Source organism: Poromitra crassiceps (assembly GCF_964638095.1).
Source record: "Poromitra crassiceps genome assembly, chromosome: 14".
NCBI classification, from domain to species: Eukaryota; Metazoa; Chordata; class Actinopteri; order Beryciformes; family Melamphaidae; genus Poromitra; species Poromitra crassiceps.
The window spans coordinates 39,921,481-39,945,531 of NC_139633.1; the positions used below are offsets into that span (position 1 = coordinate 39,921,481).

At 43.1% G+C, this 24,051-nt stretch overlaps 1 pseudogene across 1 annotated transcript; it reads left to right on the plus strand.

The window, feature by feature from the left end:
- The first annotated feature begins 14,619 nt into the window (after positions 1-14,619).
- On the plus strand, positions 14,620-21,475 carry LOC310789194 (extracellular calcium-sensing receptor-like; annotated as a pseudogene). The gene is made up of 6 exons: positions 14,620-14,675; positions 14,764-14,979; positions 15,153-15,450; positions 15,682-15,909; positions 17,821-17,944; positions 20,557-21,475. The product of its transcript is annotated as an extracellular calcium-sensing receptor-like (transcript).
- The last annotated feature ends 2,576 nt before the right edge of the window (positions 21,476-24,051 follow it).

Here is a 24,051-nt window from a genome sequence, read left to right on the forward strand (position 1 = left end):
TATTCAGTGGGCCAGTTGGCTCTCTCCCTCCCCTCTGGCTCTCTCCTCTGTCACCCTTCTCTGTGTCACTCTCTCTCTCTCCTACTGACAGGAGCAGGCATTGGTGTGCGTTTACCAGTTTATTGTGAAATAAATCCTTCCGCGTTGAGTTACTGTCACAAGCCTGTGTGACAACGCGTCCAGCCTGGGTAAAACAACTCCGTGTACCGCTTTGAGGCTGCAGGCAGTCTGACAGGCACAATACGACTGTCTCTCTCTGACTGCCTGTGAATGTCCCAGCATGCAATTGGGTACTCCATTTCGCTACTAAATAGCAACCAAATGAGGCGAAATAGATATAAAAGGTCGATCTAAAATAATGTGTAATGGTAACACAGCCTGCAATTGTAGAACATTTCAATATTGGACCAAATAAATAATCGAAATTAAAACACCACCCTAAGCGAAACATATATGTCCTCCTGGGCCTATATATATCCTTTGTCGATTTAACGTCATTTAGATAAGTGTTAGCGGAACGCGCTTCGGAATGCGCTTCTACTGTCATGTGCTATACTGTGATGTCCATTCCAATAACTTGGCCCTACTTCACATTTAGTTTTACAATAAAAACACATTTATGCAATGACTTTACATAATGTAGGGTATATTTATGTGCATCATTCTACCTGCAGCAGGGGAGAGAAAACGATATCGTTCTGAACAAACTTTCACCAATATAAAATTAATCTCATCATATAGGGATAGGCTATATTTTTCTAGCTGATGCCTTTAGAACATTCTTTTCACTTTGATCTTGCTATAGTGTAGCGTATTTACATGCTTGCAGTATTTAAACTGCAGTTAGATTGGTTTGAGAAGCATAATAATATGGAATAATAGCCTATAATGGAGACAGACAGACTGGATGAAGGGAGGGGGGGGGGGCAGAGCGTTTGGCTTTCGTCTGGTTTTGCGGGATCACTGGAATTGGAGCTAAAAAGGCAAGCGTGCGATTCGTTTATTGCAGTTATCCAATGAGCATGACGGTGCATAATTTTACGCTTAAAAGGCGTGGTTGTAATGCTTTAGGCTGCGTGTAGCGCCAGCACGACATCAAGTGCGCTGGTCCACGCCCACTGATTTGCGCTGCACCAGGCGCTCGGCCTAGAAACAGCGCCGATGCAACGATAGGGGGCTTGGTGTCTATCTTATGTTTTTTGACCATTAGAAAGGTGTTGGAATGCTTATCTTTACTAATGAAGATGTGTGTGGACCCCTAATCTGCATATTTCCAAGATGGCGACTACCTGAATATGAGTTTTAACATAACTGTTGATGCTTTTAGTAAACTCGGTGTCCATTTTATGGTTTTTGAGTTTTAGAAACACATTGTAATACTCAGATTTATGATTGAATCCATCTATAGCACTCTACTTTGCATAGTAAATAGGCTACCAATATGGCCGCTAAACAATTTTTTTTTTTACACTTTCACCCAGATTGAGTGTAGACTTGTAAGAATAAGTTACCATCAAACTGGTGGAAACAAACAATCTACAGTATGTATCTTACAGATTTTATTGAAACAATTAGACAAATAGAGTAGAACCCATTCCCATTGATACAGGTAATAGCCAGTCTGTGCATCAATGCTCTCCATAAATGTGAAATGCTATCAATACTGATCAAAGGTGTTTAGAATTTGAACAAAATATTACAATATCAGTAACAAAAACAACAGAACAAAACATATATTGGTGCCTATATGTACAAGTGAGTAGTAGCCTACTTATGTCCATAGGTTGAATTGAGTTAGAAGTGCTCAGTCCTTTTGATTTACCAGGGTGACTGATTTTGCATAAAAGACTTCAGATGACAAGTGGTTTTTGTTTATATCCTTATATCCACAGCCAGATTACTCACAGATTGTTGTCTCGACCCTCATTGTTGGTACAGGCACTCTTGCATCCACATTGAGGTGCCACGGGCTCCAGCTTTACAGTATTCACAGCACCCACTACATGACTTTTTGCAGAAGCAGCAGAGAATGATGACTCAGGCTTTACTGGCATCTGGAAGATGGGTCCAGTAAGGTTCCAAAGTCTTTGTCATGGAGTCCCAGTACCAGCCCCACGTACTGAACTCTGGATGTTTTGCTGGACAGAGGTTGCCTGATTCCAGTAGAAGCTGGCCTGCAGCAGTCCCCATTTTACATGCTGAATCAGTGCATCTTGGGTGGGAGGCAGGTTCTCTTGATGCATTTGAAAAAAGCCAATGTCTAGCATCATCTACTTGGCTGGAGCCACAGCTTTTGCTGTACATGACAACCCCAAGGTGAGGGCGACCAGGGTTTTGGGATGAACTCCTCCTTTCTACCAAGAAGGATGTTATACCTTCCAACAGATCTGAATGACATATCTGCACTTCAGCCTTGTAACCATCCTGAAGCAGACACTACAGTAGAATGATTTATAGCACCTGGCACATGCTGGGCCAGTAGCCATAGAAACTCAGGATCCATACGTCCGACAGTGATGTTGTAATACCTGCAATACGCTTCTTCTACACATTAGGCCTCACAGAGCACTGGATCGGCTTCACATGTGGAAAGTACATTTATGTTCACAAAATCTGCAATGTTCTTGGTCCCCAGAGATCACTGGCATTACATCTCTTCCATGTGCTAACATGATGTGATACTAGATCAGCCTTCCAGGGCTATGGGAAAAGGAGTGGATGGGCAGCTTGGGAAGCAACATGCGGATCTCACTGAGACCGTGGATGCCTTCACCTTGGAGCCTGAACCGATCAACTCAGATGTCCATGTCCAAAGACTGGAAGCATTATGGTTGTTGTCATGTCCAGCAAGAGCTGTGTCTCCAGCCAAGAAGAAGCCAGACATCCGCTTTTCTCAAATGGTACCAAGTCCCTTGAGAACTTGCCTCCCACCCAAGATGCACTGATTCAGCATGTCAAATGGGGACTGCTGCAGACCAGCTTCTACTGGAATCAGGCAACCTCTGTCCAGCAAAATATCCAGAGTTCAGTACGTGGGGCTGGTACTGGGACTCCCATGACCAAGACTTGGGAACCTTACTGGACCCATCTTTCAGATGCCAGTAAAGCCTGAGTCATCATTCTCTGCTGCAGCTGCAAAAAGTCATGTAGTGGGTGCTGTGAATGCTGTAAAGCTGGAGCCCGTGGCACCTCAATGTGGATGCAAGAGTGCCTGTACCAACAATGCGGTCAAGACAACAATATTTGATTAATCTGGCTGTGGATATAAGGATATAAACAAAAAACACTTTACACTCAATCTAACTTAACCCCCCAAACCCATGGACATACCTAAGTGTTACTCACTAATTGTTTCAATAAAATATGTAAGATAAATACTGTAGATTGTTTGTTTTCACCAGTTTGATGGTAACTCATTCTTACAACTACAAAAGTGTATGTAAAAAAGAAATGGGATAGCAGCCATATTGGTAGCCTATTTTCTATGCAAAGTAGAGTGCTATAGATAGATTAAATCATACATCTGAGTATTACAATGTGTTTCTAAAACTCAAAAACCATAAAATGGACACCGAGTTTACTAAAAGCATCAACAGTTATGGTAAAACTCATATTCAGGTAGCCGCCATCTTGGAAATATGCAGATTAGGGGTCCACACACATCTTCATTAGTAAAGATAAGCATTCCAACACCTTTCTAATGGTCAAAAAACATAAGATAGACACCAAGGCCCCTATCGTTGCATCGGCGCTGTTTCTAGGCCGAGCGCCTGGCGCAGTGCAAATCAGTGGGCGTGGACCAGCGCACTTGATATCTTGGTCTTGGCGCTAGACGCAGCCTCAACCATTACAACCAGGCCTTTTAAGCGTAAAATTATGCACCGTCAGTTCATTGGATAAGTGCAATAAACGAATCGCATGCTTGCCTTTTAAGCTCCATTACAGTGGTCCAGCAAAACCAGACGAAACCCAAGCCTCTGATCCCCCCCCCCCCCCCCCACCTCCCTTCATCCCGTCTGTCTCCATATATCGGCTATTATTCCATATTATGATGCTTCTCAAACCAATATAACTGCAGTTTAAATACTGCAAGCATGTAAAAACGCTACACTATAGCAAGCAAGATCAAAGTGAAAATAATGTTCTAAACGCATCAGCTAGAAAAATATAGCCTATTAGATTGGTGAAAGTTTGTCCAGAAAGATATCATTTTCTCTCGCCTGCTGCAGGAAGGATGATGCACATAAATATAGCCTACATTATGTAAAGTCATTGCATAAATGTGTTTTTATTGTAAAACTAAATGTGGAGTAGGGCCAAGTTATTGGAGCGGACATCACAGTATAGCAGATGACAGTAGAAGCTTCCGAAGCGCGTTCCGCTGTCACTTATCTAAATCACGTTAAATCGACAAGGGATATTTATAGCCCCAGTAGGACATATATGTTTCACATAGGGTGCTGTTTTCATTTCGATGTTTTATTTGGTCCAATATTGAAATGTTCTACAATTGGAGGTTGTCTTACCATTACACATTATTTAGATCCTCCCTTAATATAGGTTTTCGGCTCATTTGGTTGCTATTTAGTAGCGAAATGGAGAAGCACAATGCATGTTGGGACATTCACATTGCAGTGAACTTACAGCTTATTTTTTCTATGGGACTCTGAGCGAGGGAGTCAGAGACAGTCGGTATTGTGCCTGTCAGACTGTGAGGAGAGAGGGAGAGAGTGACACAGAGAAGGGTGACAGAGGAGAGAGCCAGAGGGGAGGGAGAGAGCCAGAGGGGAGCGCTCCGCGCAACTGGCGCACTCTGAATAGGCCTGGTTTTCAAAAGCGCAAAGCGCTAAATGTACGCCCGGTCGGAAGATAGCAGTACGCCGGTATTTAGCGCCGACACGCCCACTCTGGCCCATTCTGGGACTGCGCCACGCCCATTCGGCCTAAAGCGCATTTGGCAGCGTAAAGCCATATTGATATCGTCCCAAAACAGGCGCAAGGCACGTTTTTTTGCGGTTAAGGCCCGTTTTAGCGCCGAAGGCCTGTGGGAGAATAGGGGGCCAAGTCTGTATTTCTAGCTCATCTCTTTCAAAAGTTATAGCCAAAATCTTTTTCGGACAGTGGTCATATTGGATTTGGCCGCCATGGTGACCCCGGGGGTCACCAGCTCGGGCACTCTGGCTCAATTGTTAGAGCATGCCCTGGGCTAATTCTGGGCAAATTCTGGTGCTTTTAGACTTGATTTGCATGAACTTAGCCTCAAATGTCCCTAAGTCCCGCAACTATTATGTTTTGCATGGTGTTATAAATCGAGTGATAACACACATTTAGCTACCATTGGTGCAATGCTCTCACATATTTTCTAACTCTAGAGATGTATACCTTGCCAAAAATCAATATGAGCATTATTCCCAACCCTTCTGGCCCATGGACTAATATGTAGATAGATTTATTTTTGCAAGATTTTGAGAGTAAATTAGACACTTTTTTCATATGTTTTTGGGTTTTACTATACTAAACCTGTTAAAATCATTAAAACAACCCTCTCAATCAATTCCTCATGCAGAAATCATACAGAAAAGTGGTGTCATTTGTCTCTGTATGACGTCTAGTTCAAAAGTTATGACCCTTATCCATTTTCATCAGACATCGCAATATGCCCGCAAAGATGGCCGCCAAACGGACCCATGGGACACTTTTTCAACGGGGTAACAACAAAATTTGTTTATTAGACACCTTGAGGAGTACAAAAATCTATGTTAGAAAAATATATCTTTCGGGTGCGCGGGGACGCTCCTACTAGACTAATTTGGGAACTCGCCCGTTTACATTTGATAAGGGGTTAAAGTTATGCATAATTGAAGGCGTGCCGAGTGAGTGAGCGCTGCTCTGCTGGAGAAGAGCCTGGTGACGCGAGGTTAGCTCTGCTGCCACAGCACAGCACAGCTACACGGCCACCATCACGGTCCACGGGCACCACAGAGCTGCACCGCAAGTTATGTGGACTGCTGACCCGAACCACCAACCGTTGATAATTACAGTACGGGTCCGAGGGATTTGAAACAAAGCGTTCTGGGCACAACTGGTCGTGACATCAATCTGTACCAGATGGCCGATGTCTATTTGGAGATTTTTAAGGAAGGGTAGGCTACTGTGGCTAACAATAGGCTAATTGTCTGACCTGGTGGTCGCGTTTGTGGTGTTGCGGTCTTTTTGTCAATATTATACAGTAAATATGTTTTCTTGCGATGCAGTTGGTTGTATTAACCGTACCTCAAGGAAAGGTGGTTTCCACTTTTTCGGTGAGTGAATAAAGTCGGTGGTCACTGCTAACGTTGTACCATGGACTGTATACATTCTGTGCTAATAATGCTAGCATGCTAACATCCTTTTCACACACACACACTGAATATACCGAAATGCTAGATTTGATCATGGACTTAACGCTAATGTTAATCAAAAACGGCCACACTCATAACGGTAAGGTGTGTTTGACCTAATTGAAATATTAACGTTAATGCCCTCACATTTCAGCGTGGTTACAGATAAACCTATTTAACGCTAGCTAGCTACAGTAGATTTTTGGAGGCGTTAATGTGAATGTCATGACCTAGTGAGCGTAGTATTATACTGTATATTATACATAATCCAGATGTAACCTAGCCATAGTTAGACGTTAAGAGGTTAGCGTGAATGTGACTGAGACCTGACATTACTGGCTTGATATCATATTCCAGATGCAACCTAGCTAGATAAGCTCCACACTGCTGTATCAAGCCTTGATATCATATTCCAACGTGAATTCAGCTGAGGGGTTCGCTCCAGAACGAGACTGTTGCATTCAATATTTGTACCCGTTACTGTGCAGTAGTTAGTGCAGGCTAGTTAATTGTTGGAAGTAAGGTTTTTGAATTCTAAAAGGCTCACAGCACATGTTGTTTCTGACTTGGATTGATTAATCAAAATTTTCAAAATCTTTACTACTGTACTGTCCATTAATAGTGACATCAGGTGACAAGCTGAAATGTCAATTCTTATAGCAAATCTAGGTAAATTTCAGACTTTAACGTAGTGTCCTGTCTTGTCTGAAGTGAATACAAGTGACCTATATTTTTCAATCCTGTCTTTGAATAAAAGTTGTACATTGTGTTATACTTGAAAACCATGTCTCTGCTCCCTTATTTGTGTTCACAATTACAACAAATCTGTATGGTTTATCTGTAGGGGTACGGTGGTGCAGTGGTAAGCGCTGTCGCCTCACAGCTCGAAGGTCCTGGGTTCGATTCCCACCTGGGACGCTGTGGGCGCTGGAGTTGTGACCCCCCCATATCTTCAGTGCCTACTGCCCAGGTGGGCTATCTCGTCGAAAGGGCCTTTCTGTGTGGAGTTTGCATGTTCTCCCCGTACCCCCCAGGGGGTTCCTCCGTACATAACCCCCCACTAAAAACATGCAGAAGATCGTCATCCGACCAGTGACGACAACATCTGAAGTTGGTCCAATGATGGTCCAATGAAGGTCCCCGGGCGCTGGAAAGAAATAGCGACCACTGCTCCTGGCCTGCCCCCTGGAGGAAAGGACAAGCCTGGATGGGTCAAATGCAGAGGACATATTTCACCGGCCACCGTCGGCATGAGTGTGTGTAGTGGCCGCATGCATGTGTTGTAGTGTGTTCGTGTGACAATAAAGACGGGCTGCCGTCTGAAATCGTGTTTTTTTTAATCGTGTTGGCATTAAACCATGGTATTTCCTTGGGTGATATTCCATATTTGTCATTAAACCTAGCTGTTCACATCTGCATTTTCTACAAATTGGGCTAAATTTGCAATGATAAATCAAAGCCACGTGAGATATCACAAGTACTTTTATTAAAACACAAAACTAAATAAAATGCAAAGAGAGGTTTCCTTCTCTAACTATTGGTGTGTTCACAAAATATTTACACAATGCGATTTTTTATAAATAATCATCAATAACGTGGATAATGATGACATCTGCAGCTGCTGGACGAGAGACAGAAGACCAGTCCACTTGAAGGAGATCCACAAGACCTTGCAGCACGCCACAATGCCACACTCACCCAAGATAAACGCTGCTGTAGGGGTAAAAAAAAATACAATGTATGCTTCAGGGAATGACGTGAAAAAGTGACATAATGGGGTGGTTATACATTGATTCACAATCACGTTAATATTGTTTCACTAGCTAATATCTGGCCATAATTCTGCAATTGCCCACTATATGCTTAGTACATTATAATAGCGATAATATCAATATCAGATCAATCTTTGGTTAAACTTTTATTGTAGTTTCGTGTTAATTTAGCCTACCTCAACGTAACGTGAATGTGGAACGACGACTCTTCACCTCCTCACGGGCCCGACCGGAGCAAGGAGAACAGAAGTGGATGTAGCCTGTTAGCTAGCTTGCTAGCAGTCTGACCTAGCTTCAGTTAGCTTGAAGAGAACTGGCGTGTGACAAACACGCCCATGGCGTGGGCGTGTTTGCACTGGCGTGGGCGTGTTTGTCACCGCGTAAGATCACCCCCATAGGTTATGCTAATCGGTGCTCATCTCACGCTCCACCCTCTCAACCCCCACCTTCGCACTAAAACCAAAATGGCAACGTCCAGTTCGTTTATGACTTGAACTCAATTCAGAAGAAGAAATTCAATGGGGTAACGACGTCCATTATTTTTACAGTCTATGGTCCGTACGTACGTCCGTACGTACGTCCGTACGTACGTCCGTACGATGTTTGTTAACGCGATATCTGAGGAACGCCTGGATGGAATTTCATCAAATTTGCCTCAAACATCGACTTAGACTCAAGGATGATCTGATTAGATTTTGGTGGTCAAAGGTCAAAGGTCAAGGTCACTGTGACCTCTCGAACGCCATTTTCAAGCTTGTTAACGCGATATCTCAGGAATGCCTTGACGGAATTTAATCAAACTTGTCTCAAACATCGACTTGGACTCAAGGATGAACTGATTAGATTTTGGTGGTCCAAGGTCAAGGTCACTGTGACCTCTCGAACGCCATTTTCAAGCTTGTTAACGTGATATCTCAGGAATGCCTTGACGGAATTTAATCAAACTTGTCTCAAACATCGACTTGGACTCAAGGATGAACTGATTAGATTTTGGTGGTCAAAGGTCAAAGGTCAAGGTCACTGTGACCTCTCGAATGCCATTTTCAAGCTTGTTAACGCGATATCTCAGGAATGCCTTGACGGAATTTAATCAAACTTGTCTCAAACATCGACTTGGACTCAAGGATGAACTGATTACATTTTGGTGGTCAAAGGTCAAAGGTCAAGGTCACTGTGACCGCTCAAATGCCATTTTCCAGCTTGTTAACGCGATAGCTCATGAATGCCTTGACGGAATTTCATCAAATTTGCCTCAAACATCTACTTAGACTCAAGGATGAACTGATTACATTTTGGTGGTCAAAAGTCAAAGGTCAAGGTCACTGTGACCTCTCATACGCCATTTTCAAGCTTGTTAAAGTCCCTGGAAACCAGAAATATTTCTTTATTATTTAGCATTTTGAGTTCATCACATCACAGGATCCTATGTTAATAAGCCACCAGCCGAATTTGAACGATGATGAACGTCGCAAAGTATATAAATTTAGGTTTGACAGCCATGGCAAAACTCATGAGATTTCATTATTTTTTAGAGTGTACTTTCTCCCGCGGACTGTGTGGGCGTGTCCAGTCTACAGCAGGGAAATTTCTGTCTCTCGGAGAGCGCGAGAGAGAGGGGGGGAGGGAAACGGAGAAAGAAAGAAAGAGAGATGAGTCAGTGCACACACCGTGTGTGTGTGTGTGTGTGTGTGTGTGTGTGTGTGTGTGTGTGTTCGCGCGTTGCTCCGCGGCTCTGAGAGGAAGAGATCTCTGTCCGTTCTTTGCCCCCACAGCGTGTCTGTCTCCCACTCTGTGTGCTCTCTCTCTCTCTCTCTCTCTCTCTCTCTCTCTCTCTCTCGGGACTAGTGAGAGAGAGAGAGAGAGAGAGAGAGAGAACAGCATAGCGCTCGACACAGCCTGGTGACGCGAAGTTACTCACACACACACACACACACACACACACACACACACACACAGTAGGGCGAGTTGCGCGCGTGTACAAAGGTTATATAGAGCTTATGACGTCATAAGCTCCTGCATTTTAGCACCTCACGCACTGCTCTCTTCAATGAGGAAGTACTTTGTAGAATCTTGTAGAAAAGTGTCGATTTTAAGGCTTTGGGTTGAAAGTAATGTATAATAATTTCTGAGGCAGACAGTTACTAACATAAGACCCTAAATAACATAGTTAGAACGTTTTTGTGGATTTTGGTTTCCAGGGACTTTAACGTGATATCTCAGGAATGCCTTGACGGAATTTAATCAAACTTGTCTCAAACATCGACTTGGACTCAAGGATGAACTGCTTAGATTTTGCTGGTCAAAGGTCAAAGGTCATGGTCACTGTGACCTCTCAAATGCCATTTTCCAGCTTGTTAACGCGATATCTCATGAATGCCTTGACGGAATTTCATCAAATTTGCCTCAAACATCGCCTTAGACTCAAGGATGATCTGATTAGATTTTGGTGGTCAAAGGTCAAAGGTCAAGGTGAGATCTCGAACGCCATTATCAAGCTTGTTAACGTGATATCTCAGGAATGCCTTGACAGAATTTAATCAAACTTGTCTCAAACACCGACTTGGACTCAAGGATGAACTGATTGCATTTTGGTGGTCAAAGTTCAAGGTCACTGTGACCACACACACCCAATTTCCAAGCTCTGTAACGCAACATCACAGGAGCGCCTTGACGGAATCTCTTCCAATTTGCCTCAAATGGCGATTTGGACCCCAGAATGAACTAATGGCGGAGGCATAAGTCCGCGTTGCGGTCGTTCTAGTTTATGATTAAATCTGCAAATGTGTAATTCAAACAGGTAATTAATCACGATGGTCCGATGTAGAAGGCTCAGAGGTCCGCCTCCCCTCCGCAATACTGCTTCTCTAACATACTAGGGTGTGCTTGTTTAATGCCGCCCGCACTTCCCCCGCGCGTCACGTTGAGCAGTTTGCCTTTTTTTTAATTATTCAATCTGCAATGCAAAGCATTTTGGTAAAGAAACCGCGTGCAATGTTGTTATGGTCAAACTTCCCCCACTTCACTATATCACACAGTATTTGCGAGGGGTTTACACCCCATGGCTGTATGTGTTTCTCTTAGGGTTTAAATTTCATTTCATTTTATTTTGTCCAATATTCAAATATTCCAGGATGCATGTTGTCTTACAAATAAATATGATTTCTATCTAACTTTTTAGCTAGATTTGATGGTTTTCTTGGACAAAGTTTGGGTTAGGTAGGGTTTGAGCTTTCTTAAAGCTCATAGCTTTCTGGGAAATATCCAAACAGCTGGTGTTTGAAAAGGAACACAATTTACATTAACCTTAACATGAATTGAAACACACTCACCTTGAATTCTTGTAACGTTACAAGTCACAATGTCTGTCTTTGAGGTGCTTCAAAGTTGGAAATGTTTGGAATGAATAAAAACTGCAACCGCAGTGGCACAGGCTGTCAGGTGACTTCCACTTGTAGAGACTGCTCACACGTGCCACCTGGCGGCTCTTTTGCGCACTGCAGCTGCTGGTGAAAAGGGAGGGGGGGAAATCACCCTAATTACTCAGAGAGGCCGCAGTAGGACGCAGCAAGCCGCTGCCCCGCCGCAGCGTTGCGTCTCCCTGGTTATACAGACCTCTGTACTAAACCATATAGAGTGTGCTCTGAAACACCTTTGGTCCTCACACGAAAACGCTGTCATTCTTCCTGCATTACTGTTTCACTCCTCACACGTCAGTCATCGCACAATACGGCGTCACTCGTCAGTCATCAGTCCTCAGTCATCAGTCATCACTCGTCAGTCATCAGTCCTCACTCGTCAGTCATCAGTCCTCACTCGTCAGTCCTCACTCGTCAGTCCTCACTCGTCAGTCATCACTCCTCACATCTCACACGAAAACGTTGTCATTCCTCCTGCAACGTGCCTCACTTATCACTCAAACTAGCTGTCAGTCATCACTCCTCATGTCTCACATGAAAACGTTGTCATCCGGTCATTTGGTTGTTCTTCTGTGTGTGATGGGGAAACCGCAAGAACGCCTCCGTGAATTGAGCAACAATTTTTTACAACTTCACTTCTGGTTGAGTGATTTTGCCTTCAAAATAAAGGCGCAAGTTTTTTTAATTTACAATATAGATTAAAGTAGTAATCTATGAGACCCAACATAATTAACATAGTAACACTAAGAGCGTTCCATCCAGCGCCCGCCTCAGCGCATGGTGGGCGCTGGATGGAACGCTTGTTCAGCCAACCGCTCAGCAACCGGTTTTAGAGCCCCCCAAAAGGAAGGAAGAACTAAATTTTAGAGACTCCGGGCTTTCAGAGACTTACAAAAACCACTGATTGGCTTGGCCCAGCACCATGGCCGGCACTGGATAGAACTCTTGTTCAGCCAAACACTTACTTCGGCATGCTCAGTCTCTTCAGCGACTTACGAAACCGACTTAGCCTCGCCGCACAGCGGCCACTGGACAACCGGCTTACTTTGGCGTGCTGTACTCACATTTGGCCTAATTACTTCGGGCCTCGGCGCCACAGCGGGCACAACCGGTATCAGAGCCCCCCGGGCACAACCGGATTTAGAGGGCCGCCGGGCCCGGGAGAGGGTGATGACGCGCTGACCATGGCAATATATACTGCCACGTCATAGGCTCAGCATTGACGTCATAACGGACGTCATATTGACAGTGGCTGATTGGCTATTGAGGATGGGGTGATGAGTCAGGAGACACACGTCATGACAGACGTCACGCTTGACTTATGGTGAGAGCTGACTGCTATTGTGATATGTGGTAACATGACAGGTCTCCATATTGAAACTAGGTCGAGACCCTCATTTGTGAATTATTTTCGGAATTACTATTTTTCATTGTACAATTAGATAATAATTAAGGAAACACTTTATTACATTCCAAATGACTATTCTGGTCCTTCAGAAAGGGATTTCAAATACATGTCTAATTTGCATTGTTTTGCACAGTTTGGCCAGGCCAAGGCCAAAAGAGTCATGCAATGGCTAAATGTCATTTCAAATTGCGATTCCAAATTGCGATTTGAAATCGCAATTTCAAATCCATTTTCAAATCGCAATTTGAAATCGCAATTTGAAAAGCAATTCCAAATAGCAATTTCAAATAGGAATAAGGAATTGACCTTTTAAATGACAAATTAAAATATGTATTCGTAATTCCATTTTAAATTGACTGTTTAAAGCTGCTACGAGCAAGATTTTCGATTGTTATTAAACAGTCTAAATTTAATATGGATGCCTCACATATTACCTCTAATAGTAGACGAAACCAACGCAGAGTAGTCTCGCTTGAACGCCGAGTGAATCGGCCAGTGTTGTCTTGATGATTAGTCTGTCTGCATAACCACAAAATAACAAAATTACTTCCAAACAAACTGTTAGAATATAACGAGAGATGTTCGCGAGAGTAGCAAGCCCCTGGATGTAGCGAGCATGGCGTACTCCTTGTTTATGGTCTGTTGCTAGGCAGAGCGAAAAGGTTGAACGCAGGGAGCTGCCATAAACCGTTTCATTTCACTTCCTGGTCTATCCGGCCTGCCGGAAGACAGACACAGACCCTATAATCATCAAGAGAGCAATCTCCGATTCACACGGCTTTGGTCTCAGCTACTATTATAGGTAAGATGTGATGCATCAATATTACATTTAGACTGTTTAATAACAATCGAAAATCTTGCTCGTAGCTGCTTTAATGGGTGATTTTGAAAATCCCTTTTCAAATTGAGGTATTTATTGATGGATTAATAATTCATTTGTGAATTATTTTTGCAATTACTCTTTTTAATTGTACAATTAGATAATAATTAAGGAAACACTGTATTACATTCCAAATGACCCTTCTGGTGCTCCATATACAGTATGACCCTTTCAAGGTACATCACAAATAGTCCATTTTGCTGCAACTCGACAGCGCTGCTTAATCCAGAACCTTACTTCCGGGAACTCTTGAGAGTAAAAAACTGGTCCATTGGAGTGAATGGAGATGTCGCGACTCTTCTATATACACAGATCTGGGACAAACATGTCACTCTCAAAGAGACAGGTGCCGGTAAAGATGAAAATAATAAATAAAAATACTATCTAACTGTTTTCGACTTTCAATAATAAAAGTTGATCTTGATAATAAAAACAATTATTCGAAAAAACGAAATTCATTGCCCATCTCTAAATTGTATGCGACTGAATAGGCTACTACTCATAAGATACAGCCAAAACTCATTAAGAACTTTCCAGTTTTGCACCTCCCTCCTCTGTCCTGGCCTCCCTGTGGAGCTAAGGAACATCACTGTCCATTACTACAGTATGTGTCATGCTTTACTATCTATAAATTAAGCTCTGCCCTGCTCCTGTTAGGGCACATCTGCTGCTGCCCTGCCGTTTGTCTCTTAAGGTCCTTATACACATCCTTTTTTGTCTTCTTGTGCGATTAATTTGCAGCGTTTATTTTTTCAGACCAGGGATGATGTTTCAGAAATTTGCTTCTGACGTGTACACATCTGTTGCTGTGATTGACAGGTAGGTAAAAATTTGCATCACAATTTTGTGCTGTATATTCACATCACTCTTTGTGTATAACAGTCTTTAGTATGATGTCCACCCAAAGCTGGACAGAGCAGGGTTGGCTCCTTCTGCAGCTGCTGCTGGTGGCATCTCTCTCTGGGGCTGAGGAGCCGGTGTGTCGGCAGATAAAGGAGCCGGAGATACCCCAGCTGTCTAAGAATGGGGACATTATTTTAGGTGGAATCTTCGGTTTCCACGACAGCTGGAAAGACAGACAGGACACCTACATGTACAGACCACCACCACTGCAGTGCACAAGGTAAATCACACTGTAGCAAGCTGCTTGACATAAGTAAGATAGAAGATTAGAATAACTGAGTGGGTAGATATACAAAATGAATTAAAAAAAGGTTGTCACGCTGAGTTTTCACTTTTAATTTTGTTTCATTTCGAAGACATACTGGCTAACACCAACTGCATATTTGGGTCAAGTTTGTATCTCCCAGCGTTCCAGTTTGCTCAGGCTATGCTCTTTGCCATTGAGGAGATTAACAACAGCACAGACTTGCTGCCTGGCATCTTTCTGGGCTACAAGATCTATGATTCATGTGCCTCCATTCCAAAGGGAATAAGAGTGGCACTGGCCTTGGCTAATAGTAATGAGGATATATCCACAGCCTCCATGGCACCCTGCACCAGCCCAGCCCAAGTGCAGGCCATTATAGGAGTGGACTACTCCTCTACTTCCATGGCTATATCCACTGTCATTGGACCTTTTCATATCCCATTGGTGGGTGTTTTCTTTTTTACACTTAATGTACAATCATGTACTGTAATGATCTGGGCCACAGTTTGATCTATTTATTTTTGTTTAATTTCCTTGGTGATAATACAATAATTATTATACTGCAAATTGTCTGACTGCTCACAGTAAAGGCAGTTTTAGGAGCATTACTGATTCTGATTCTTTTTTAGAATTTGCATCCTCATCTTGGGAATATAATTCCTTTCTACTCCCTAGATCAGCCACTGGGCCACCTGTGCTTGTCTCAGTGACAACGTCCGGTACCCATCCTTCCTCAGAACAATACCCAGTGACTTCCACCAGAGCAGAGGTCTGGCCCAGTTGTTCAAGCACTTTGGCTGGACTTGGGTTGGGGCAATTAGAAGCAGTGATGATTATGGCAACAAAGGCATGGCCATATTCACAGAGACGGCCCAAAAGCTGGGCATCTGTCTAGAGTACTCTGTATCCTTATTTAGAACAGATCCACCAGAGAAAATACAGATAATAATTGACATTATCAAAGCTTCCACCTCCCAGGTGATTGTTGCATTCCTCCACTATGCTGATTTGGAAATACTAATACATGAGATGGCCTCCCACAACCTGACTGGGTACCAGTGGGTCGGCAGTGAGTCCTGGATCGTTGATCCCAACATTGTAACTCTGAATGGACACCACCACATCCTGGATGGTGCTATAGGGCTGAACATACTCAAGGCCCATGTCACAGGCATGAGAGAGTTCATTTTGGATGTAAAGTCACTCAATTCATCTAGTCATGAATTGTTCACAGAATTCTGGGAGACAATGTTTGATTGTAGGTTCAAGCAGACGAAGGGCTCAGGAGGGAATCAGAGATACTGTACAGGATCTGAAGATCTGTCTGTGCAGCAAAACAGTTTCACTGATATGTCACACATGCCCTCATTTAACAATGTCTATAAAGGAGTGTATGCTGTGGCTCACGCTCTACATAGTGTTCTTGACTGTAAAGAAATATGTGGCAACAAGGTACAGCAAGATCCATTCACAGTGAGTTGATCAATGCTGAATGATAGTTCAACAGTATGTGCTTCACATGACCAGATTTTCTTATTTTTTTTTGCTTTTATTTTTATTTTTAATTGTATTGTTTAATTATTGCTTGTCCATCATTCTGCAGAGCTAATACGAGGTGCTTTACATTTAATGGAATAAGTAAAGTACTTCTCAGTAAACCATTTTCTTCTCTTCTGCTTTTTTTTTTACAGTATTGTTTACTATATTCTTGCATGTCCATCATTCTGCAGAGCTAATACAAGGTCGTTTACATTTAATGGAATAAGTAAAGTGATATCTATCTGCTTAGATTTTGCAGCACATAAAAAAGGTTCAGTTCAAGACAAAGGAGGGGGAGAACGTTTACTTTGATGAGAATGGAGACCCAGCAGCAAAGTATGACATTATAAACTGGCAGCCGGATGAAAATGGCAGCGTGGAGTTTGTGACCGTTGGTCTTTACGACACATCTTTACCTGCAGAAAAACAACTAAATCTGCACACTAAGTCCTTAATTTGGGCACAGAACTCAGAACAGGTTAAAGGAGAATTCTGTTTTTCTTACACCCTGGACCTTATTTCCAGCTTTAAATATGATCTTAAAGTCACCCTGACAACTTTGATTTGCATCAGCAGAAATGATAATCAGTGCTTCTCTTCTTCATCTGTGGTTTTCTCTTCTTCTTCTGTTACCAAACAGAAGTGCTTCTCTTCTTCTTCTGAAGCACATCCGGGGCAGGTCAGAGTTGACTCAGTCTGTTGTGTAGCAGCCAGCCTAGCATAGCCTATAGATATGATCTGATTTCAAGATTATGGACGATTCATTTCAATTCAATTGCCGCTCGTATGGAATAAGGCCATATGGATTACAAATAGCAGAGGGAGATAAAGCGGGAGGTGCTATCTATGTGATGGACAGCAAACAGAGCAGGCTGTCAGCAGCACGGGGGTACGTTACATCACTAATTCATGTTCTCTCTTTTATATAACAACCACAATGAGCCGCTGTGTGTCAGAATAAGCTTTTGACATAAATACAATCATGTCAGATGCCCCATTTTCCTCGTTTTCAGGTTGCAGACTTGCAGTTCAAACTGATTATTGTTTCTGCTGCTGCTAATCAAACCGAAGTTGTCAGGGTGACTTAAACATCATATTTAAAGCTGGAAATATGGTCCAGGGTGTATTTTTTTTAATACTTCTTTAATACTGTATGATCACTCATGGAATGGGATTATTGTATCATAATGTAAATTTAATCAGAATTCCAAATGGTGACCTGTAAAGACAACAGCATATCAAAGTGTATCTCATACTGCTTTTTTGTTCATGCAGGTGCCTGTGTCAGTGTGCAGTGAGAGCTGTCCCCCAGGAAGCCGTAAGGTCCTCCAGAAAGGAAAGCCAGTCTGCTGCTATGACTGTATACCATGTGCAGAGGGAGAAGTCAGCAACACCACAGGTACTCTAGTATTATTTAATGGATCAAGTAAATTCAATATCAGCAATCAAATTAATATTCAAATATAATACCAGTATTTATATGTTTATATACAATACAATATATATATTATATATATTATTTTATAGTAATAAAGGAGTTCATCATCAGTGCACTTGAATATCAAATTTGGGAGTACTGTGTATTGTATTGTTCTGATTCATAGAAAATGGTTGAGTTGCATTATGTGATTATGATGTAAACACCATGGACATTAGTTGTAGATAATGAATAACTAACATGCATCATACATTTTTATGCCTCCGCCGGCGATAGCCGAGCTGGAGGCATTATGGTTTCGGGTTTCGGTATGTACGTATGTCCGTCCGATGTTCGTATAGCAATATCTCAGGAACGCCTTTATGGAATTGTGTCAAATTTGGCTGAAACGTCCACTTGGACTCAAGGATGAAGTGATTACATTTTGGTGGTCAAAGGTCAAAGTTAAAGGTCACTGTGACCTCGCGGATGCCTTTCCTAGCTCGTTAACGCGATATCTCAGGAACTCCTTGACTGAATTTTATCACATTTGTCTCAAACGTCCACTTGGACTTAAGGATTACTGGTTAGATTTTGGTGGTCAAAGTTCAAGGTCACTGTGACCTCACAAACGCCATTATCTAGCTCGTTAACGTGATATTTCAGGAACTCCTTGACTGAATTTCGTCACCTTTGGCTCAAACATCCACTTGGACTCAAGAATGAACTGATTAGATTTTGGTGGTCAAAGGTTAAAGATAAAGGTCACTGTGACCTAGGGCTGTCCTTTCCCCCCCCCCCAATTTTTTATCCCATTTTTATCCCCCATTAGTGCTAACGTAATTTCTTTATCCTGGTTGCTACTCCACCCTCTGCCGATCTGGGGAGAGCCGCGAAACAGGGTCCATGCTTCCTCCGAGACATGGGCAGTTAGCCAGCCGCTTCTTTTCACCTGACAGAGGAAGCTTCACCGGTAGGACATAGCACGTGGGAGATTCACACTATTCCAACCAGTTCCCCTCCCTCTGAACAGGCGCCCTTAACGACCAGAGGAGGAACCACATTAGCAACCAGGATATTGCATGTTTTTGGTGAAGGGGGTTCCTATATGAAGGAAACCCCCGGGAGGCACGGGGAGAACATGCAAACTCCACACAGAAAGGCCTTTTGACGACCCCACCCGGGCGGTGGGCACTCGAGGACATGCGGACGGGCACGCATTCCTTCAGCGTTCACATCGTCCCAGGTGGGAATCGAACCCCCGACCTTCGAGCTGTGAGGCGATAGTGCTTACCACTGCACCACCGTACCTCCCTCTAGGGCTGTCCTTGACTCAGGATTCTGCCAGTCGACTCGGATTCGACTGTCCAATACGAATATTGGGAGGTATCAATGGACAAAACATACATACGTAAAACACACATATCACATGACGCTTAATACAACACATAGAACATAGGGTAGCTCCTGCTAGCCCGTCGTTCTCCTCATGAATACTGTCCTTCTCACCCCGGAAGCACTTCCCTCCAGAAGCAAGCGGCAAAGGTCGCTCTGTGAAGCCTTCCTTAAAGTCAAAGTTTCATAATTCCACCAGGCAATTCAACAACATTCAATGATCAGACAGCCAGAAATACATAGGTAAACATTATCATATTTGAGTTAATGGGATACTGCCTACTCTCACCTAACGATCCGTAACACTAGGCATAAACATTATCTTACACATTTTATCTCACTTAATTTGGTTTGAATTTGCAATGAAACATTTGACTGATATATAAAACATTTGGCTGATATATTTTCAACATTCCATCTCGAAGAGAAGTAATGCCCAGTGCAGCCAACATCTGTCTTGCTTTATTTTCTACAATTTCCTGATTGAATGTTGGTATCGGCAGTGATAGCAGCATTTAATCCTTACATAATGCTGGATATTTTAATAAATAGTATTGCATCATATTTTATCGGTTAGATTGTTGTAGTAATGTCTGTGACGCTCTCTCCAGATCGGAGATCAAATGTTTAGATTGAATTTATGAACACACAGATTTTAAAGATTTTGCAACTTTTTGGTTGAATAAATGAAACAATTTCAATGAATTGGAAATGGACAATGGACACATGGATGTCGACTGCTCATATATCTGCGGTGCAGTCGTTCTAGTTTATCCCTAGCTCCGGCCGTTTTTTTCATAGCCCCACCCCCTTCCTTGCTCCCCAACACCTCCCACCACCCAAACCCCTTCCCACAACCCCTACCCAACCCTAGAATCCCGACTCTACGACCTTCCTATCTCTAGCTACGGCCCCTCTTCCCTAGTCTCACCCTGTTTCCTGACCACACCTCCTCCCACCACCCACACCCCCCTATCCACTCCCCCTACCCACCAGTCAAACCCCGACTCGACACCTACCTATCCCTCGCTACTGCTCCTATTCCCTAGCCCCGCCCCCTTCCCTAAATGTCTATGAGTGACTGAGTGAGTGTCCTGACTTTGGCATCTTCTGACCCCGGCCTGTCCTGCTGCCACCGCCGTGGGAAAATGAGGGAGCGACTCAGGAAATCTAATACCTGTTTTGATTTTAACTTGTAGATTCCATCACCTGTGAGCGATGCCATCCTGAATTCTGGTCAAACGAGAAAAGAGATGACTGTGAAAAGAAGGACACAGAGTTTCTATCATATGAAGAGATTATGGGGGCACTGCTCACGGCGGCGGCCCTGTTAGGAACTTGCATGACTGCTATGGTGGCTTTCATCTTCTTCAGACACAGGAACAGCCCCATAGTCAAGGCCAACAACTCTGAGCTGAGCTTCCTGCTGCTCTTCTCCCTGTCCCTGTGTTTCCTGTGTTCTCTGACCTTCATCGGCCGGCCCTCTGAGTGGTCCTGCATGCTGCGACACACAGCATTTGGGATCACCTTTGTCCTCTGCATGTCTTGTGTTCTGGGGAAAACTATAGTGGTGTTACTGGCCTTCAGGGCTACACTTCCAGGGAGTAATATCATGAAATGGTTTGGCCCTGCTCAGCAGAGACTCAGTGTTCTGGCTTTCACTCTCATACAGGCCCTGATTTGCATACTTTGGCTAACTATATCTCCTCCTTTCCCTTTCAAGAATTTTAAACACTTTAAAGACAAAATCATCTTAGAGTGTGCATTAGGCTCAGCTGTAGGCTTCTGGTCTGTGTTGGGGTATATACAGTAGGAGTCCTGGCTATGTTATGTTTCTTTCTAGCTTTTTTGGCTCGGAACCTGCCTGATAATTTCAATGAAGCCAAATTCATCACTTTCAGCATGCTGATATTCTGTGCAGTCTGGATTACCTTTATCCCTGCGTATGTCAGCTCTCCAGGGAAGTTCAGTGTTGCTGTGGAGATATTTGCAATTCTGGCCTCCAGTTTTGCACTGCTAATCTGTATTTTTATCCCAAAATGTTACATAATCTTATTGAAGCCAGAAAAGAACACAAAAAAGAACATGATGGGTAAAATGCCATCAAAATCATCATGACAAGTGAAAATAATAGGCATAGTAGAAGGACAAGGACTTGTTTCAATAAAAACTTTTCATTCATGAATGCAATAGGTGTCCATCCCCCTTAAAAGCAACAGCGTCGCATCTGTGACAGCAGCTTCTTTCTTGCTGAGTGCACAAGCAGAGGGACAGAGTGAGAGAGAGAAAGAGAGATGGGGAGAGCAAGAGAGAGAGACGTGAGGCTGTCATGCATAGAAAATCAAATAAAACGCCCTCATGCCCACCTGTGAATCACCTGTGTATGATTACCATTTCACATGCTGAAGAAGGGCTGCTGCCCAAAAAGTCTGTGGCAATAAAAGTATTCAACTTGGAGTGCTGTCCTCCTTTCTTGATGGCTGTCATGTAGAGTTCTCAACAGTTTAAAAAAATCCAATCCGACCCAACCCAACCCGCTTGAGACGTGGACCGAGCTCAACTCGCCCGCTGTTGTCACATACACTCAGCCCGAGCCCGACCAAAACAAACAGACAAACAAACAAACAAACAAACAAACAAACAAACAGTTATTAGACCTAGTAGGACATTATAAAAAGTGTGCAATTAATGCTGCCGCGGCTCAAATACGATGGGAACGGTATGTATGTGTGTTACTGCCATAAATGATTTTCAGCTTTCATGCTATGTTGTTATGGACGTATGCTTATTCCTTTTCGGGCTCTCTCCTGCATCTCCGCTGCAGGGCTACTGCGTGCGTAATTATGCAGCGTACTGAGAGCCGCACTGAGTGATGCCGCTCTATTTGAAGTTGAATTTCGTTCCACCAGCACACATTTTCTTTATCAACTATTTTGTATTCGTTTCTATTAAAGGTCCCAATTCGTGCAGCTGTAACCTCTTAAAAACGTGTGTCTCTGGTCCATAAAACATGATTCTGGATTAATTTGTCGAAAATATAGCAACCCCGTTTCTTCTGACGGAGTTGTCACTCCCTCATCTCGTTGCATCCCAAGAATGGTCTGTTTCTATAATATATTCAGAACTAACAGGTCCCATTGGCCACTGAGGGAGAGCCCGCCCCAGGCTCCCAGCGGCCAATCAGATTAGCGTCTGTGGACCAGCACGCTAGGTTGTGTCCACAACTAACGTTAGCAACGAGCTATCGATAACTTAACGGTTGCTACGCTAAAGAGGACATCTCAAAATGCCTAGACTTACTGAATGCACCTCCGCAGTTGCTGGATCACGTACAGTTGGCGTCGCTCCAGCTAGAAGTGTTAATTTTGTGGCTATAGACAAAATGGTGCAGGTAGCTTGTGTGAGAGAGACCGCGCGCAGTATGCTTGAGGACGCGACTGATGTCACATTAACCCGTCTGGGGGAACAGAGCGTTAGGGGGCGTGGCTTGAAGGAGACTGCAGGGGGAAGCTGGATAGGGACAAATCCAACTGTGGCAGTTCTGAGCTTGTGACCACTCATTACAGGGAGGGATGACAGCAGTATATATGCATTTACAAGTAAAAACTGCTTTTGCACGGAATGGGACCTTTAAAGCAATCTTAAAGGTACTCCATAGCACGGGTAAGGAAGTGATTCTACTCGGAGATTTTAATGTAAATTGGGCTGACAAAACAGGTAGAAAGAAGTTAAAAGACACTATTAATATTTACGATTACACTCAAAGGACAATAGGACCAACTCGGATAACTAGAACAACTAAAACTCAAATCGACCTCATCTTTTCCAATAAACCCGATAGAATTCTAAATTCCTATAATTACATAACAGGTATATCTGATCATAACCTCACACTAATTACTCGTAAATTAAATAAAAAAGGGTTCTCTTACAGAACAGACAAAAACCAAATCTCTTATCGAATACCAAAGAAAGATCTTAGTAAGTTAGACACTGAACTAAAACAGACTAACTGGAACAGCGTGCCCTCGGCGGAAGATTTGGAAACCTCCTGCCAGGGTTTTTTGAACCAAATAAACTTAATTAAAAATAAATTCATGAAAAAAATCCTCAATAAAAGTAAAAAAATAAATCTCCCCTGGTTATCAGAACCTGAATGGTCTCTAATGAAAAAAACAGACCACGCTCTAAAAACTGCGCTAAAATCTGGCCTCACTACTGATTTACTAGTGTTTAAAGGCCTGAGAAATAAAGTAGTAAACGCTCTTAGACGGGCAAAAGCAACCTTTTTCGTAAACATCATAACTCAAGCCAAGGGTAATAGTCAGTTAGTTTGGAAACACATTAATAATATCTCAAGAAAGGAAGACGGGGCCCCCAAACGCCTTGAAATTAGAGTAAATAATATCTTAACTCAGGACGAGAAAGTAATCGGAACATCCTTTAATGAGTTCTTTAGAGACTCAGGCCCCATTCCAATACCCATACTTCCATACTATTTAGTAGGCAAAAAAATAATTAGTATGTCCCAATACATAGTATGTCAGATGCAGTATGCCAAGAGTACCAGGATGTTGTACTACATCAGCTCCTATTTCGGAGTATGGATCGATGCATGCTGCGCCAGCCAATCTTCCCCACAATCCTTTGCGCAGCGGAAGTTACGTCTTCTTCTTCTTCTTCTTCTAATGTTT